The following is a 20,157-nucleotide window of genomic DNA, read 5'->3' as shown; positions in this document are numbered from 1 at the left end:
TTTTAATTCGTTGGCCATTTGTATTCTTTTTCTGTGAAATTCTTCTTTAATTTCCCATCTGTTCATTGGGATGTTTGCCCTTTTCTTATTGATTTGTAAGGACTCTTTATTAAAAGAGAATTGATCCTTTGTCCTCAAAGGTTGCCATTGGTGCTTTTCATTGATTTTAAGTTTTTACCACAGAAATTTTAAATTTTTTAGAAGTTAATGTGTCAAATGTTCTCCCATTGGGATTAACTCATTAATTAGCAAATGCATTTTTAAAGTGCCAACTTTGTTTAAGATACTGCTTTAAGGAGCTTATAATACCTCAATGAACAACAAGGACAAGTATCCCTGCCCTCATGGAGCTTGTCCTCAAATATGTACAACGAATACCTGTAAACAAGTTCTACAGTACAGTAAAGGCAAGTGCTATGTGAACAGGAAAGGTAGAGCAAGGTAATGAGAATTAGGGGGGAGGACCATCGTAAAGGCAGGTCAGAATATTAAATAGGAAGGGCAGGATATTCATTGAGCAAGTGAGACTTGAGCTGAGGTGTGAAGGATGTGAGAGAGTAAACAAGTGGACATTTAAGGGGTTGCAGTCTACTCGTAAGGAAGGCCTGAGCAAAGGACCTGAGGCTGCCTAGTAGCAGGAAGTGTGAGTGGAGCTGAGTTATCAAGGAGGAGATGTGCAGGAAGTGGGGTCAAAAATGGGGAAAAGGGGTTGGAGGAGGTCATATGAAACCCAGTAAGTCTGTGTGATGATTTTATTCTGAGTGAAGTGAGAGCTATTAATAGAATTTACATTTTAGTAGCGTCAGTCAGAAATAGAAGCAAAATATGTGGAGACTATGATCGAAGCTGGGAGATAGTTAAAAAGGCTATTTCAGTCATTTGTATAATGGCTCAGAGTAGGGTGGAACACGGGCAGGAGAGAAATGGATTCTGGAACATAGTTTGAAGATAGAGTTAACATGATTTCTTAACCAATTAATTGTGGGATATGAGAGAAAGAAAAAAGTTTAGCATGATGCCATGATTCTTGGCCTGAACAAGTAGGCTGGAGTTAAAATCAACCAAGATGGCAAAGGATGTGGGTAGAGTAGATTTTGGGGATAGACTCAGGAGTTCCGTTTTAGACACAGTGAGTTATAGTCCTCTATTAGCCCTAGGGTTAGGGGAGGTCCCACTGATGCAGGTAGACTGATGAGTCTAAAGATGAGGAGACTAATTTGGACTGGAGAAAGACATTTTGGAACCGTCAGGCTACTGGATGCTATCACATGTAATAGCATACATAGTTAATGTAGATAAATATAAGACAAGAACTGGAACCTTGTTACTCCAACTGCAGAAGATTTAGGAACAATTGAAGAGAAAAAGCTCAGGAGACTAAGGAAAAGCAACTAGTAAAGTGGAAGGATATCCTAAAGCAGGTGGTGTCCTGTAAACAAAGGGAGGAATGTGTGTCTGGCTGGAGTGATCAGCCCTATCAAATGCTGATGAAAGATTAGGATAAAGACAGAGCTGCTCAGTGAATTTGGCAACAGGAAGGCCACTGGTTACATTGAGAAGTTTAAATGGAATGTTGAGGGCAAAAGCCTGATTGGCATGGATTGAAAAGAAAATAAGAGGAGAAGGAATAGAAACAGCAAATACAAACAATTATTTCTAGGGGTTTTGCTGTAGCAAAGCAAAGACATAAAGAAATAGCTGGCTTGGCACCAGAAACGGGGCTGAGATCATTCTTTTGTTTTTGTTTCTTTTTAAGATGGGAAAAATAACAGCATTTTTAGATGCTAATGGAAAATATCTAGGGGGGAGAGAAACCATGATATGAGAAAGAGGGAAGAGAGAATTGCTGAATAGCCAAGAGAAAAAGGTTTGACATTGAGTAACAGCATGGGTCGTTAATTTGAGTTTGGGAGGCAGGGGCTTGATGGTGGATAGTGTCGTGGTGGAGGTCTGGAAGTTTTCATCTGATCACTTCATTTTTCTTGGGGAATAGGAAGACAGATCTTCAGTTCTGAGTGAAGCTGGTGGAGGAAATGCAGAGAGCTTGAGAACAACAATAAAAGTGTCTGAAATGGTGTTCCAGTAGTGTTGGAAAGCACATGCACCAGAGAATAGGAGCCCTAGAAATGGTGGCCGGAAACCACACAAAGTCAGAGAGATATGAGAATGTCATTTAAATACCTTAAGAGACCTAGAGAAATGCACAGTCCAAACCAAGGTGTGAAGAAGGTCAGATAACACACTTTTTGAAGAAATATAGCCTCATCACAACTTGAGAATTTAAAATACTGGATGACTTGAATCTTAAGGATGTCGGCCACAGACCAACTCATTTAGAGAGGGCATGAACTCAGGTTTTCTTCTGGCCTAAAAAATTTACACTTGGCTTCACTTTTTTTCTTACGATCCTAAGAAAAATTGCCTTGGGTCTCTGCAGCTCCAGATCTCCCAAATCTCTGGGCAATATTCACCTTCAGTCAGCTGAAATAGTATCCCCTAAAATTCTTCTTCGTTAGGCTGTCCCAGATGTGTTGACACATTGCTTCCCTAATAGAAAAGCATGTTTAAATTCTGTGGGATTATAAAATTAAGTGTAGAGATGATGATGTAAATATACTCTAAAATAGCAAGCTTTTGTTTTAAGGATTCACTTGCATGAATCCGGCCTAGTAGAGCCATCAAGTAACCCTCTGCTGGCAATAAAAGGTTGAGTTGAGTCATCTATTGGTCTGGAATTTTGATCATAAGCAGAAATTATCGTAAGATCATTTGGACTGTTGGTAATAGCATATGACTTTACACACTGAAACATTTAACTTGTGTTTCTAAGATTTAGTTAAGAAATGATGATTTCATTTGTAAGAGTCTAAAAATGTAAATCAATATATCAATTTATAAATACAACTTAAAATGCTACAAACTTTGAGCTTGTGTGCAAAATCTTTCTTAAAATGTATTTATTTAATTACAGACTAATAGGATTATTTTAGGTTTGTCTTAAACCCTTCAGGAAGAACTATGCTTTTTAATTAGCAACTTAGATTAATTGAGTATCTTTTTTAAAATCAAAGAACTCATGACTCAGTTATTCTGGAAACATATTTACTCTCAAGGCCATCTTAAAATTCATACTGACATTTTTATTTATGTTTTAAGATTTTTTTCCCTAATGTCTTTTTCATTCCCTGGGATTTATTTTGAAGTGAATGAAAAGTGCAATGTGTTTTTCCACTTGTTTTAACAAAGACCACACCCATCTTTTCATTCCTGACTTGAAATGCCACTTTAATCATGTGCTGAATTCCTGGATCTGTTTATTTATTGACTCTCTTTTAGCTTCTACTGTTCAACTTGTTCCTTCCATGGTACATAACTATTTTAATTGAACTATTTTAATTGTCCATTCTCTAATGTCATTCTCTCTTGTAAGATAAACCCCTATTGTTCATTTACATAGAACTAGTCTGGATATTTTCACATGTTTATTTTACAGATGATCTTTAGTATTCATTAAAATAAAGTATATAAATGATAATTTCATTGAAAAACATTAAATTCATAATGTATTAAACACACCTTAAATCAGGAATAGTGGTTGAATTGTGTCAGTTGACCCTTTTTTTTTTTTTTCAAGAGCAGGAAGTGAAGTGGGCAGAGGGAGAGAGAGAGAATCTTTTTTTTTTTTTTAAGATTTTATTTATTTATTTGATAAACAGAGATCACAAGTAGGCAGAGAGGCAGGCAGAGAGAGAGAGGAGGAAGCCAGCTCTCCTCGGAACAGAAAGCCTGATGTGGGGTTTGATCTCAGGACCCTGGTATCATGACCTGAGCCGAAGGCAGAGGCTTTAACCCACTGAGCCACCCAGGCACCGAGAGAGAGAATCTTAAGCAGTCTCCATGCCCAGTGCAGAGCCCACATGGGGCTTGATCTCAGAACTCTAGATGATGACCAGAACTAAAATCAAGAGTCAGATGCTTAACTAACAGAGACACCCAGGCACCCCTGTCAACTGACTTTTTGATATTTACTGACATGATTATATATTTTTTCCACTTTTGGCCTATTAATATAATGAACTATGCTATTACATTTCTTTAGGTTCAATTAATCTTCATTCCTGAGATAAACCTGCTTGATTGAGAATCATCATACTTTAAGTTTAATGCTAAATCCTATTTGTTACTGCTTTGAAATTTTTTCATCCTTGACAATTTTCTAAATTATATCTACCATTATGGGACTGTTAAATTTATCTATTTCTCTTGGCACTAATTTTGTATATTATATTTTACTGGAAAATCATTCATTTTAGCCAGATATTAAATTTTTTTGGCTTAGAATTTTAAAATATATATGTAATTATGTTTGCATTATATCTTAGGCCATTTCCCAAACTGATGCTTTCTCTCATTTTAAAATCTTTGTGTCCCAGTGTTTTATTTCATTATTACTCCTTGCTGGTCATTGTTACTTAGTTGGTTTTAAAAAAAATTGTTCTTGGGTTTTTTTGTTTTTTATTTTTTTTAACTCTGTTCTTTCTGAAATGTCTTTCTCTCTAGTTTCTTCTTTATATTAAAAAAAATTATTTGTTACTCCTTTACTTTTGCTTTCATTAGGTTTAATTTGTGACTATTTTTCCTGGGTTTTTTTTTTGTTTTTTTTTTTTTCATTTTATTTATTTTTTCAGTGTAACAGTATTCATTCTTTTTGCACAACACCCAGTGCTCCATGAAAAACGTGCCCTCCCCATTACCCACCACCTGTTCCCCCAACCTCCCACCCCTGACCCTTCAAAACCCTTTTCCTGGGTTTTTAATGCTAAGAACTCCATTCTTTTATTTCTATCGTTTTGTTTAATAATGTGTTTGTCTATAATTTTTCTTCCAAGCATAACATTATTTATATTTATCGTCTTTGTCTTCTTTATTGCCATTACTTTCTACATAGTCTTTGATATTATTTCTATTTCTCCACTGAGTCAAGAGTTATGTAAGAATTCCTTGCATTTTCCAAGTGGTTGTTTGGTAATATTTTATTCTAAGAGACCAGTAATTAAACCTTTACTAATTCGTGATCCTAACTAATGAATATTATAATATGCACAGAACCTTGTGGGTTAGTAGCACAGATTTTATGTCTACATAATACCAACATGAATGTGATTTAAAAAAAAAATTGGAAGTGAAATATTTTCTCCACCTGCACAACATATCCCGAGTTAAAGTCCATCGTGTTAATTGGCCATTCTTCTTCAGAATTTAATGTAATATTTCAATGTAAAAACAATTCACAGCTCTAAAGCAGTTACAGGATAAAAACACGTATCATTGGCCACAGGGCAAGTATGGAGATTGAATTTAGCAGAGCATCAGACAACTTCTTCAGAGAGGCCATACTTGACATCAGACTTTTCTTTCCAGCACCCTCAAAAGAATAGAAAGCTAATGTGACAGCCTGAATCCTATTAATCTCTAATTTTTAGCCCTAGCCAATTCCTTTCACTTCATCTTTAAAACGGTACCTCCCAGACTTATATGTTAAAATATTACAAGTTGGAAGAAAGAAAAATTAACTCCCATTTTTCTACCGTCCACAGATAATAATTTTAACATTTTGAAGATTTTCATTAACAGCATATACATAATATTTCTAACAAAGAGAGAAAAATCTCTCAAGCAAATCTTTGTCTCTATACTTTTCAAATCCAGTCATCTTAATCCTTCTGGATGTTCCTATTCACCATCTTCTCAATTAGAAAAATAAATTATTATAAATGTTTTCATTTCCCTGGGACTTAAAAAAGATCAAATTCAATTAATGCCTCATATTCTACAGGCACATAGTAAAAAGCAGATCTTCCCTTTCTGATCAGAAGCTCCAAGCTCTGTGCCAACGTCACTGAGCCTTGGAAAGGGAGAGGTCTGTTGACACAGAATCAGGACGATCAGAAAACATTAAAAGACTGAAATATTTTCAGTGAGATTCTTTCACTTGAAATAATGGCCATTTTGACATTTTTATTTGGGCTCCGATATTTCTTCTGACATTACTAAAATAGATTACAAAAATTAGAAGCAAGTTTTAGTAACTATGGCTCTTGAACAATGTTCTAGCACAGCCGGAGAGATATATTTGGAAATATTCCACAGTGACCAAGTGTTCCAAAATCAATATGCGACTTCTCAGAAGTCAGGGTCAAATCACAGGAAAACTGCTCTGTTCCAAGGTGAATCCTAACAGGGTTTCATCTCCTGTGTCCAAACTGTTACCGTCTGCTTAATATAGCCGTAAATTTTGATCAGCTTAAGTTGGCGGCAAGTTGGGTGGGGTGGGGGCGGTCTGCTTGACTGGACTTGTATTTAATCAACAATAGAATGAAACAAGGCATTCTTTTGTGATTGGTATTGAGTAAAGTTGTGTCCATCATCAGAAATAGTTATAGAGTATTTAGGGAGGCCAGACAATTAAATGGGTAAAACCCTTTTACACACCTCACTCCATGCTTTGAAGGAGAGCAGAGCTCTGAAGAGGAAAGTGGCAATAATGATGGGAATAACCCTGCAAATGGCAATATAGCTTATATTTATTGTGCTTTTACTATGTGCTGGGTGTCATACTGTTTTTCATCTTAAATATCTCATTTAATTGCACACTACTGTGTCTGTTCTGCCTGAGGTACAAAGCTGTTACCATATAATTCAGTATCACGCAGTAGCTATGTGTGAAATATTGAATAAATACCACAAATGACATTCTTCAAAATATGGACTAGAACAAAGGCACAGTGCCTTCAACACTGCATCTCCCCTACTGTATTAGCACATTTGCATTCCCACCAAGCACACGGTCTTTGTCAGACTGTGTTAATTTCAGTTCTTTGAGAAACATGCACTGTGACGCAGTTAGACATGAAAGATATTTCCCAGGATGAATTTCTGTGAGGGAAAATGGGAAGGGAGACTAGGAAAGACAGATGATGATTCAGGTCAGACCCTTGTGAAGGACAGAGGGAGGAAAGGTTGTATGATAGTTTGGCAAGGTCAGTGTGGAGCCCTCCATTCTTACAAGAGGAGCTCTGCATCTCCCAGGAATGGGCTTTCCTGAGTCTCCTGGTCATGTTCTGTTGTGGCCAGAGAACTACATGGTAGAGCCATGGCCTGGATGCACACACAGTGAGGGATTTCAGAATCCGGCATTCAGGACCTTCCGTCAATTGTACTATTACTCATAGTTAAGAGGCACATTTTCATAGTGACTGCAGGGACCAAATGTAGAGACCAGCTTGGCATTTTCCACAGAATAAAAGATAGCACAATTCAGCTATGTAGGTATTCACTCATTCTGTCCTGCATTCAATAAACATTTATTTTGTATGTATGTACAAGAGACAATGCTAACTTAATATGAGAGGCAACATAAATACAGTACAATGTAAAATTATACTGTGATAAGTGCTAAGAGGAAGTTACAGAGAATATGACTATATATACAGAGAGAAATCTAACCTTGTCACAGGTATGAAAGCCTCTGAGGAAATAACATTTGATCTGAGGGCTGAAAGAGGAATGAAGTAAGTGAAAGAGGAACAGCAGAGGCCAGAGTGAGCAAAGTTCTTGTGGCAGGAAGAAGAAAGACAAACATGGAAGGTGTGGCTGACCTTGAGTTCAGTCTTGAACAAACTGAGTTGGAGCCATCTTTGAGACACTCAAAAGGAAATGTAGAGTAGAATCTAGTTGTTAGAAGAACATGGAGACTATAGATAAAGATTTGCAAATCCGGGGCACCTGGGTGGCTCATTGGGTTGGGCCTCTGCCTTCGGCTCGGGTCATATTCTTGGGGTCCTGGGATCGAGTCCCGTGTCCAGCTCTCTGCTTGGCAGGGAGCCTGCTTCCTCCTCTCTCTCTCTGCCTACTTGTGGTCACTCTCTGTCAAATAAATAAATAAATAATGTTAAAAAAAAAAAAAAGATTCGCAAATCATCTGAAGATTGGTAGTAACTAAAGCTGATAGCAGAAAACAAAGTGGAATCAGTTTACTGTGTGTGTAAAACCGAAACCTTTTGTCCTGTCTTTGGACGTAAGAAACTCCGATCTTTACAACTATTGTCAACTTTTTAGATAAAAAATAATACAGAATTATTTTTAAGCTACTCATTTCTGGCGCTTAAGTCATCAGATACCTCTTCGTAGGCATTTTATGAATTCTTTGATGGTGAAGAAATATTCTTTAATTCTTAAATATTTCTTTATCACTTTACTAATCTATTTATACCATATAATTTGTAATAACCTTTTGGAATGTTTTTCTATAGTCAGTACTATATGAATAAAGAGCAGCCCAATGAGAAACACTATATTTTTAAAAGTTGGAAGCAAATTTCATTTTGTTCTCCCACGTTTTGGTTTTGTTTTGAAATTTCTCATGCTAAGTTGGAACATGGAATCTCATTCTGGTAGATAAATAAAATGTGAATGATGACAACTTGCACTTTGATAAATTGTCTATATCTAGGGATTTCATAACGAAAGCCACTGCCACCATTTTAATGTATTAAGGGACAGTTACATGCAGATGTATACATAGTCATTCCCTGAGAGTAGAGGAGCCTGGGGTAAGCTGATTCATGATTTAATGATTTTCATCAGAATGAAATAAGCATTTGATCTTTGGATTTGATCAACCTCTCTTTGCAGCTGCGCCCCCAACTAGCAATTATTCCTCCCTGGGCTCTTTGCCCAGGCAAATGGGGTTCGTCCTTGTTTCATGTCTCACTGACTTCCCTGATAATAGACATAGTAACTGCTTGAACTGTTGCCTGCCTCTGAACTGCATAGCTCTGAACACTTGAGAAAAGGGGTTTTCTCCTATCATTTTTTCTTCATCACAATGAAACACTTCCTCTAATAATACACTTTAGGGGCCAGTTGAATTTCTTATCATCAAAACTTAAAAGCAGGGGAGACTGAGTGGCTCAGTCATTTGGCGTCTGCCTTCCACGCAGGTCATGATCTCCAGGCCTGCATTGGGCTCCTCCGCAGCAGGAAGCCTGCTTCTCCTTCTCTTACTCCCCCTGCTTGTGTTCCCTCTCTCGCTGTCTCTCTCTCTCTCTGTAAGAACAAAAAACAAAAGCAAACTAATGGGATACAACGTACTATAACAATTTTATCTAAAAAGAAAAATTCAAGATCACAATGGTGAGGGTAATACTCTTGACTTTTTTTTTTTGCCTCTTCCTTACTGAGATTATTCCAGTAGGCATGCTGTATGTGGTTGACATTAAACATTTTATCCAGCTGCCAAGCATGTATTGCTTAAGGCAGAAACTGAAAGAATTTTCCTACTCTTATTCCTTCCATGATTTCCTCTTATTATTTACTGCTCGGTAATTAACAGCATCATGTCTATTTTACAGTGTACCATTTTGTCCTTCTGAGATTATTTCAGTGTTATTGTGAATGAAATAGCGCCTACAACCCTGCATTTTTCATGGGTATGCAGTGGTTTCTGATTTCAAATGGCACATACTGAATAGATTTAGCTTTGCTGATGGAAAAGCTAATAAGATACATGCAGTATTTATCTTCCCTATCCATGTTCGCTAAAGCTCATCTATATTCTGAATAGTATAGTTTCTCTACCTTCCTCATTAAAGATAGCATAATTAAAATGATAACTACCCAATCACAACAGATACATTTGTTGCCACCTTAAATCTTTTTATTTTGGGCCAGTGTAAATCTTATATAATCTTATATGTAGTTAGTAAAATGATTCTATTTACCAGATCGTATTAGTTATCTGGTAAAATGACTCTCACTGCCCTTCTTGTCTCTATGTAGTTAACAGAGTAAGGCCTGAGGATCTATAACCCCAGAAAATTAAAACTGCCTCCAATTGTCATATTGATGGACCATCTGTTGTTCCAGGTGCTTCCCTGGTTTTTAAGTCCTGTGATATCAGCTGTCTCACAACTCCTCACCTACATTGTTGAGAGTCATGATAGAGATGCTGCACCTGAGACTCCAATGTGATATATTTGCAAGACTTGCAGGAAGACTGTGAGCCACGTGGATAGATCACATGTAGGGACTACCATGTTTTAAATATACGCAAGGTGGGATATAGTTGTCACCAACCCAAACAGAATGGTCATTTTAATATCACAACGGGCCAATGGGAAAACACAACTGGAGTTCCAAAGAAGTATTTCATAGATCTCAAGTTGGACCTCTGATCAATAAATACTCAATTATTGCTGGTAAGTTTTATCTTGGCAAAGAGCTAACTTGTAAATTTTATTAAATAATAAAGTAGGAAATTAATAAAGTAGGAAAAAAGATTTTTGAAGTCTTATTCAGGACATAAAGTTTGAAATTTCAGATTCAAGTGCTCCATTATTTTAATATAAATTTTATCAAATAATACACACACACACACAAGTAAAAGTACACGTTACATAGGTATGCAGCTAGTGAATATTTACAAAGTGAACATATCCAAAGAACCTCCAGAGCCTCCTCAGACTGCCTTCTAGTCACTACCCCCAGGCATAAGGTTAACCTGTGTATGTACTTCTAACAGTTGATTTACTTGACAAGGGCAGGAGGGGTAGAAAAAAATTTTGAATGTTTTATTGAACTATGACATATGTATTTGAAAGTACACAAATGGTAAGCATTAACTTATATTTCACAAACTAAACACACCTACAAATCCAGATGAGGAAACAGAATATTACCACAATTCCAGAAGATCTTTTGTGCAACTATAGCTCCTCAGTGAGGGTAACCATGGTCTCTGATTTCCACCAGCTCACTTAACTTAATGGTGCCAATTTTTTACCTTTACATAAACTGACTCACACGGTATACACTCTTGTGTCTGATTTGCACTTCTGATATTAATCCATATTGTTGCACCTTGTAGGATAATCCTTGGTTCCTTCTGATTCCACAGTGTGTCTATATCCCAATTTATGGACCTATTTCCTGTTGGTAGGCATTTGGGTGATCACAAATAATGACAACTTTCTCTAAAATCAGTATGAGTTTTACTCTATGTATTTTCTAATAACAGAGGAGAAAAAAAATCTTTTCTTGTGCTTAAAATGCTCTTGTCAAACTGAAAGCTGTTTTTTGTCTTCTATAAAGTCTATGAATCTCTGCTCCCCAGGTGTAAGAAGGTCTGCTATTCTGATTTTAGGGTTTGAGAGGAGTTAAATATATTTCTCTGGACATTTAATTGACAAATCATCGAAGGACTTTAATATTTTAGACCCATTAACTATAACTCCTTTGTTGAATCAGTTCAATTTAATCAGGAAACATCCTGGACTTCTCAATTATTGTCTTCAAGAATTGAATCTTTCGGGGCACCTAAGTGGCTCAGTGGGTTAAAGCCTCTGCCTGCGGCTCAGTTCGTGATCTCAGGGACCTGGGATGGAGCCCCACATTGGGTTCTCTGCTCAGCAGGGAGCCTTCTCCCCCGCCCCCTCTTCTCTGCCTACCTCTCTGCCTGCTTGTGATCTCTCTCTCTCTGTCAAATAAATAAATAAAATTTTTAAAAAAAAAAAAAAAGAATTGAATCTTTCTTCTCCACTCTTTGACCCCCATGGTTTTCTCACACAGAGAAATTAAAAACCCTGACCCAGTCTAAATCAAGACTTCAGTCTCTCAGACAATTAAAGCTTCTCCTCCCCCCACCCCCGGCCAGTACCCAGAGCAAAGTTGGAAGAAAAAGGGGTCTGTCCATTCTTTCCTGTTCCTTCCTTGCTCAACTCTCGTTTCTTAGACTCTGATCCTCAAAGATTGGTGTAATAGGGTATTTGAAAAGGGAAAAGGAGAAGACAAAGAGTGACAGAAGGATGAAAGGACAAGAAGTAAAGGCTTATCTACTCAGCTTATTGTGTCTATAGTTCTCCCACACTTGTCGAATTCTGTCTTAGCAGTCACCCAAATTCTGGCTCTTTTGTAGGATTCCTGAGTGTGTTCTTTGGAGATCCCAAAAGGCACTTCTGACCCAATTGATAGATCTCCCAGCTGACCTTTAGAACACCTCTCCAATGGTACATCCACAGTTTCTAACCTCTGAGGTCCCCACACTTACGCAGGCAGATATTGACTAACATTTTCGCAGCATGGCTGAGTTCACTTGGTTCTCAAGAGTTCAATTTTGTCTGCCTCTTCAAACTGTGGAAAAATAAACTGCCGACACCTCTTCCTTCTACAAGCTATAACGGGCAGGTCTAGTCAATGAATAAGGTGCCCGTCTCACAGATGCTTCAAATACTAAGAAAGGGAAAAGGTAGCAAGTAACTCCCTCCATCCTTTCTCTCCTCACATGAATTTATTTCAAAAAACCCCTTCCACCAGTCTCTAGTCCTTTTTTTTTTCCAGCTTAGATGGGGGAGGTAGTAAGTAGATTGTTGTTTTCTTTTTTTTTTTTTATCTTTTGTTAAATTTTCACAGAGAATTATCGAGCATCTCTTTAAAATGTATGCTTAACCATTGGCCTAAATTTTGAGGACTTAGTCAAAATTTGTACAGAAAAAGACACAGGTTATATCTTGTTATCTAAAAGCAGAGACAGGTTTAAATTAATTGTATTTATGGATCGTCTATATTGCCTGGAGCCACCTTGAATACTTGTGGAAAATAAAATGGGTCTAGCTATCTGGTTAGAGGGGTGAAAAAATTCTTTATTCCCAGCACTGTTCTAGGCCATATGGCAAATACAAAACTTGTGAGTCTTCAAGGAGCTCCTGATCAAGCTAAAAGGCAAGATTTGCATTCTTAAAAAAACTATTAGCTCCTCATGATTGTGCTCTGTAAAAGGATACATGCAATCCTAACAGATAAACTGTTACCCAGAAGTTAAGTTGAACCCAGGGGAGCATTACCCATCTTGCCTTCTCATTACTGAGAAGCTGTTGCTTTGTACCTTGAGTATTGTTCCAAATGGCCAGAACAGCTGACTGGGAGCCATCCTCCATCAGGGCAACACGGTTCCCTGTATTGCAACATAAGGAAGCAAATGATCAACACAACAGGAGAACAGCAATATTGAGTTCATGAAGGAGAACCTTCCTGTTTTTCTGATTCAGTCTCTACCATTTGGGATTGTTTCTTTTGATCATTTATCCACTGCACCTCAAACTTATTCACCAAATAATCTGTAAGAACAAAAAAAGTGCAAAGGATTGATTGCCCCTCACGGTTCTGGAGACTTAGCTTACAGTGAGCTAGCATAAATCTGAAATGTCTTTGACAGCATGTGTTTTATTTTAAAAAGTAATGAACTTTAATCCAGTCTACCATTTATCTCTGATTGCTTTAATTAAAAAAAAAAAGAAACAAAAAACAAGAGCCTAAATTGTTTGCCATGAAATAAGGCTGCAGCCCTGCATGCTGTACACACAGTATACTCCCATATAAGGAATTTGCTTATTCTAGATTAAAAAGATAAGTGTTTTTTTTCTTGGGTCAGGGATAAGTTTCTAAGCTGCTTTTAAATCTAGCTAATACACTCCATTAGAGTTATAGAACTTCTTTGCTTTTAAAAGTTATCAAAGGCACCTTGGTCAATATATCATACCCAGAACAACAATTAAATAATAAGACATGTAACAATTATTAGCTCATGAAGAATGGTATCATCATATCATCTGAAATAAAAAATTTTCACCTTTATTGAGATATCAAGTGATTAATAGAATTGTAAGACATTTAAAGTACACATTTGATACATGTATATATACATTGAAAAGGATTCTCCAATCTAATTAACACCACCATCACCTCACATATTTATCTTTTTATGCGTGTAAGAACATGTAAGTTCTGTCTTAGCAGATTTCAATTATACAATGCAGTGTAATCAGTTACAGTCACTATCTTATACATTAGATCCCAGACTTTGTCTTACAGTTGCATATTTGTACCACTTTTCCAACCTCTCCCCATTCCCCACCAGCCTGACAACCACTTTGCTACTTCTTCTGAGTTTGACTTTTTTTTCAGATTCCATTTTTAGGTGATACCATGCAGGATCTGTCTTTCTCTATATGATTGATTTTACTTAGTGTACTACCTTCAAGATGAAACTTCATCCATGTTGCCACAAACAGCAGGATTTCCTTCTTTCTATGGCTGAACAAATCTTATTGTGGAAGGCTGCTGTGCACATCACATCTTTATCTGTTGGTTTGTTGACAGACACTTTGATTGTTTCCATATCTTTGCTATTGTGAATAATACAGCAATGACGATGGGAGTGCAAACATCTCTTTGATATCCTGGTTTTATTTTCTTTGAGATAGATAGGTATAGGAATTGATAAACAGTATCAGGTTAATTCTTGGTTAGTACAATGAGTTTGGAAGTATTCCCTCTTCTATTTTTTTTGAAAAACTTGAGAAGGATTGTTATAAATTCTTCTTTAAATGTTTGGTAGAATACACCAGTAAGGTTATGTGGTCCTGAACTTTTGTTTGTTGGAAGGTTTCTGATTACTGATTCAATCTCCTTACAGGTAATTAATCTGTTCCTATTTTCTATTCATGGTTTCATCTTCATAGTTTGTATATTTATACTGGTCCCAGAGAATCCTCTGCATTTATGTGGTGTCAGTTGTAATGTCTCCTCTTTAATTTTTAATTTTGTTTGACTTTTCTTTCTTTTCTCAGAACATTTGTGTAACAGTTTGTCTATTTTCTTTATCTTCCCAAGAATTTAAGAGTCTCATGCTCTACCGACTGAGCTAGCCAGGCACTATCTTCCCAAGAATTTAGCTTTTACTGATCTTTTCTATTGTTTTTTAAATTTCTAGTTCATTTGTTTCTGCTCTGATTTTTGTTGTTTCCTTCTATCTACTCACTTTGTTTAGTTACCTCTTTTTTAGTTCCTGGAAGTATAAATAAGTTAGGTTGTTTATTGGAGATCTTCCTTTTTAATTTTTTTTTAAATTTTTATTTAAATCCCATTTAGTTAACATACCAGTGTAATATTAGTTTCACAAGTATACAGTGACTCAGCCCTTCCATACAACACCTGGTGCTCATTGCAAGTGCGCTCCTTGGTCTCCATCACCTGTTTCACCCATCCCTCCACCCCACTGGTAACCATCAGTTTATTCAGTATAATTAAGAGTCTGTTTCTTGGTTTGCCTCTCTTGCTCTCATTTTTTCCCTTTTGCTCATGTTTTGTTTTTTAAATTCCACATATGAGAAATACAAGATTTCATTCTTTTTTACGACTGAGTGATCTTCTCTTGTGTATATATAGGCCACTTATCTTTTATCCATTTGTCAGTCAATGGACAATTGGGCCAAGCAGTATGGAGATTTCTCAAAAAGTTCGGTAGTTAATAGAACTAACCTATGATCTTGGAATTTCACTGCTAGGTATTTATCCAAAGAATATAAAACATACTAATTCAAAGGGATACATGCATCCCAATGTTAAAGCACCAATATCTACAGCTGCCAAATTATGGAAACAGCCTTTTTTCTTAATGTAAGCATTTTTGCTGTAAATTTCCTGTTGGAACTATTTTTTTCTGCATCCCATAAATTTGGTATGTTGTATTTCCATTTTCATTTATCCTAAGATCTTTTTATTTCTCTTTTGATTTCTCTTGTGACCGGTGAGTTTTTCACTGATAGATTGTTCCATCTCCATTTATTTGTGAATATTTCAGGTTTATTCTCACAATTGATTTTGAGTTGTATGCCACTGTAGTAAGAAAAGATGCCTCACATGATTTCAGTCTTCTTAAATTTATTAAGGCTTGTTTTGTGGCCTAACATATGATCTGTCCTGGAGAATGTTATATGTGCACTTGAGAAGAATGTGTACTCTGGTGCTTTGGGATGCAATGAGTTTTTCGGTCGCCTGTTTCTATCCATTCCATGCCTTTTGATTAGTGAATTTCATCCATTTACATTTAAAATATTATCAGTAAATAATGATTGATAGGTGTGAAATTACCATTGTCATTTTTTTCATTGCTTCTGACTGTCACATATTTCCCTTCTCCTCTTTATCTCTTGCTTTTTTGATTTGATGATTTTCTGTAATGGTATATACTACTTCGATTGCTTTCTCTTTATCTTTTGGGCATCTACTATAGGTTTTTGCTTTATCATTACCATGAGGCTTGCATAAAATATTTTATATTTACAATAGTTTATTTTAAGCTGATAACAACTTAACTTTGAATTCATACTAAAGTTCTACATTTTTACCACCCCCCATACATTTTATGTTTTGAGGTCTTAATTTATGTCTTTTACCTTGTGCTTCCACTAACAACTTAATGTAGTTATAGATATTTTTTAATCTTTTTTTAAAGATTTTATTTATTTATTTGACAGGGAGAGAGAGATCACAAGTAGGCAGAGAGGCAGGCAGAGAGAGAGGAAGAAGCAGTCTCCCTTCTGAGCAGACAGCCTGATGCAGAGCTTGATCCCAGGACCCTGGGATCATGACCTGAGCCGAATGCAGAGGCTTAACCCGCTGAGCCACCCAGGAGCCCTAGATCTTTTTTTTTTTTTTTTTTTTAGATTTTATTTATTTATTTATTTTAGAAAGAGAGAGTGAGAGAGAATGAGCAGGGAGAGAGGCAGAGGAGAGGGAGAAGCAGACCCCCACCAAGCAGGGAACTCTATGCTTAGCTCTATCCCAGGATGCTGGGATCATGACTTGAGGTGAAGACAATGGCTTAACTATTTGAGGCACCAGGTACCTCTATAGTTATAGAACTTTTTAATACTTTTTGTCTTTTCACCTTCATACAGCTTATAAGTGATTTATCCACCATCATTATGACATTAAAATATTGTGACTTTAATTATCTCTTTACCAGTGATCTTTATACTACTATTTGTTTTCCTCTTACCTATTAAAACCCTTTTGTTTCAATTTGAAAAATTCCCTTTAGTATTTCTTGTAATGCCAGTCCCTTGATAATGAACCCCTTTCATTTTTATTTGTCTAGAGAACTCTTTTTCTCTCCTTCAATTCTAAGGGACAACTTTACTTAGTAGAAGATCCTTGGTTGTCAGTATTTTTCTTCCAGCCCTTGATGCTACTCCCAAGTACTTGTGCCTCTGACCTGCAATGTTTCTGCTGAAAAGGTGACTAAGTCTTACAAGGATTCCCTGTGTATAAAAAGTTCTTTTCTTCTTACTGCTTTTAAGATTTCTCTTTTGCCATAACTTTTGACAGTTTAATTACACTATGCTTCAGTGTGGGTTTCTTTGGAGTCACCTTATTGGAACCCTCAAGGATTCATGGATCTGAATGTCTTTCTCAAAGTTAAGAGAGTGTTAAGCCATCATTTCTTTAAGTATGTTTTCTTCCCCTTTCACTCTCTATTCTCTTTCTGAGACCCCTATAATGCAAATGTTGGTCAGCTTTATGAAGTCCCCTGGTCCCTTAAGTTCTCTTCTCTGTTGCCCATTGTTTTTCTTTTTGCTTATCTTACTGGATGAATTCTACTGCCATGTTTTTTAGTTCACAGAGCCTTTCTTCCACTTGATGTAGTCTTATGTTGAACCCCTCTACTGAATTTTTTTTAGCTCAGTTATTGTGTTATTCTTGTCTATGATTTTTGTTTAGTACTTTATTATATTTTCTACCTCTCTGTTGAAATTCTCACTTTGTTCATGTGTTGTTCTTCTGATCTCAGTAAGCATCTTTATGACCATTATTTTGAACTCTTTATCAAGCAAATCACTTATTCCCATTTCATTAAGGTTTATTTCTGGAGTTTTTTCTTGTTTCTTTTTGAGGTATAAATTTTTCTGTTCCTTCTTTTTCCTTGACTTCTCTGGGTTGATTTCTATGCATTAGATAGAACAGTCACTTCTCCCAGTCTTGACAGTGTTCTCATGTAGGATATGAACCTTATCTATCAGCCCAGCCCGAGTTCTTGTTGTCTCTCAAACCTTTGTAATTGTCCAAGCCACTCTCCCTGTTTTTAGTGACTGCTAGTATTTGAGGGTATGCTGAAATCTGCTTTGTCTCAAAGGGGATGATCACATTCAGAATTTAAATGTGTGCTGGTTGGAAGCTGGATCCTCAGGCAGCAGCTGGAAAAGTATGCAATTAAGGAAGATACTCAGAGATGCACTTTTTGTCTGCCTCTCTGTGATGGGCCTGTGTGTATAGCCACAGAGGAGTGCTCCTGTGCCTATTAATGTCTTTTCCTTTGTTTCTCATAATACTGTGGGACTCATGGATGCAAGCCCTATTGGCTGTCAGAGCCAAGTGATTTAGGGACCCATCTTTTGGGCAGTGACTGCAAAACAGTAAAGCACCCACAGTTTCACGTGATATAACTGTGATTATCTCCATTTCTGTCACCAGCCGTGTTAGCAGTATTAAAGAGGCAAGGGCTGGTTGGAGAAGGGTGTGAAATAAAACCATTCCTGCCAAGGTATGAATTTGTCTCACACAGGGAATATTTTTCTAGATGAATAACTAAAAACTGAACTTAACTGATATACCAGACAGTTGCTAAGTGTTTTGCGTGATTTATTTAATTTCATCCTGTCAACATGTTAAGAAATAAAGAGTTAAAAATGTTAAATTCGGGGTGTCTGGGTGGCTCAGTTGGTTAAGCCTCTGACTGTTGATCTCAGCTCAACCTTAGTCTTAGGGTCATGGGTTTGAACCCCATGTTGGGGGCTTAAAAAAAAGTTAAATTATTCACCTATGTCCACACATCTCTTAGCAAAGACCTGGAATTTAAACCCAGGCTTCTGACTCCAGAGACTTTTCCCTGGGATGCTACAGGGTATGCACCTGTAGCATGAGGTTGCTTCGATCAGTTGACATTTGCTAACATTTTTAAAGGTATTTAACTATGATATATAACATATATATTGAAAATATGTAAAAATAATATTAATAAATTATTATAAAGGAAAAACTCATGTATCTGCGACCTATATCGAGAAATGAATCATTGCTTCTTTGCAAGGGGACCTGGCACAAACTCGGAGCAAACAAATAGCTGCAGTTGCCACTCTTCTGTCCTCAGCTTCACAGTGTTCCCGTGGCCAAAAATGCTCTAAGTTGTCTCTGAGTTCAAAGCATTCAGCAAACAATGGCAAGGCAGAACCACCAGAAACAGATACCTGATTTCTCTGACAAATATGGTAATACTGTGTAAGCTAGTCGAGCCATTTCTGTGTTGCTGTGTGGGCATATACAGCAACACAAACTGAAACAGAACGGAACCTATCCCTGTTGGCAGAATCATCTAAAAGAATGGAGAAATCAGTAACCATCCCAGCTGGTATAAAACTGAATTGTTTCAAAACCTACTCATACTTGATGCCAAGTAAAAGCACTGTGTACCCATTAAAACATGGCATGATTGAAGAAAAAAATACATTTGAAACCTAAAAAAAGAAAGAAGTAGAACATTGCCATTATTCCAGAAGCCCTTTACTTTTCCCTTCTTACTCTCCCCAAAGTAATCAGTTTCCTGACATTTATTGTAATTATCTTAATAGTTTTACCATGTAAGATTGCAATGGCTAAACAGTGTAGATTAGGTCTAGCTCTTTTTGAACTTTATATAAATGGAATCATATAGTATATAATATTTTTTGTCTGGCATCTTTTGAACATATCTATATCTATGAGATTCATCTAGCTTTTGGTCCTGTAACTATATATATATATATATATATATATATATATATATATATTTTTTTTTTTTTTTTTGCTATATATTCATTGTAGACCTATATCACTGTACGTTGTTAATGGACAGTTCTAATTCTTTTTTTTTTAAGATTTTATTTATTTATTTGACAGAGAGAGAGATCACAAGTAGGCAAATTCTTTTTTTTTTAAGATTTTATTTATTTATTTGACAGAGAGAGAGATCACAAGTAGGCAGAGAGGCAGGCAGAGGGGGCGGGGGGAAGCAGACTCCCCACTGAGCAGAGAGCCAGATGTGGGGCTCGATCCCAGGACCCTGAGATCATGACCTGAGCCAAAGGCAGAGGCTCAACCCACTGAGCCACCCAGGCACCCCGGACAATTCTAATTCTAATAAGTTCTGATGTTAATGGACTGTTTACAGTTAGAGACTTACAAAAATATGCTGCCATGAAAATCTTTGTCTCTGTCACTTGCTGC

General features: G+C 36.7%; 1 pseudogene; it reads left to right on the top strand.

The window, feature by feature from the left end:
- The window catches only part of LOC123932225, a 31,917-nt pseudogene extending 12,626 nt beyond the window's left edge, over positions 1 to 19,291 (top strand).
- Positions 19,292 to 20,157: the final 866 nt, after the last annotated feature.

This window comes from Meles meles, chromosome 20, assembly GCF_922984935.1.
Source record: "Meles meles chromosome 20, mMelMel3.1 paternal haplotype, whole genome shotgun sequence".
NCBI classification, from domain to species: Eukaryota; Metazoa; Chordata; class Mammalia; order Carnivora; family Mustelidae; genus Meles; species Meles meles.
Note: the sequence above shows the minus strand (reverse complement) of the source record. Positions and strands in the feature narration are given on the sequence as shown.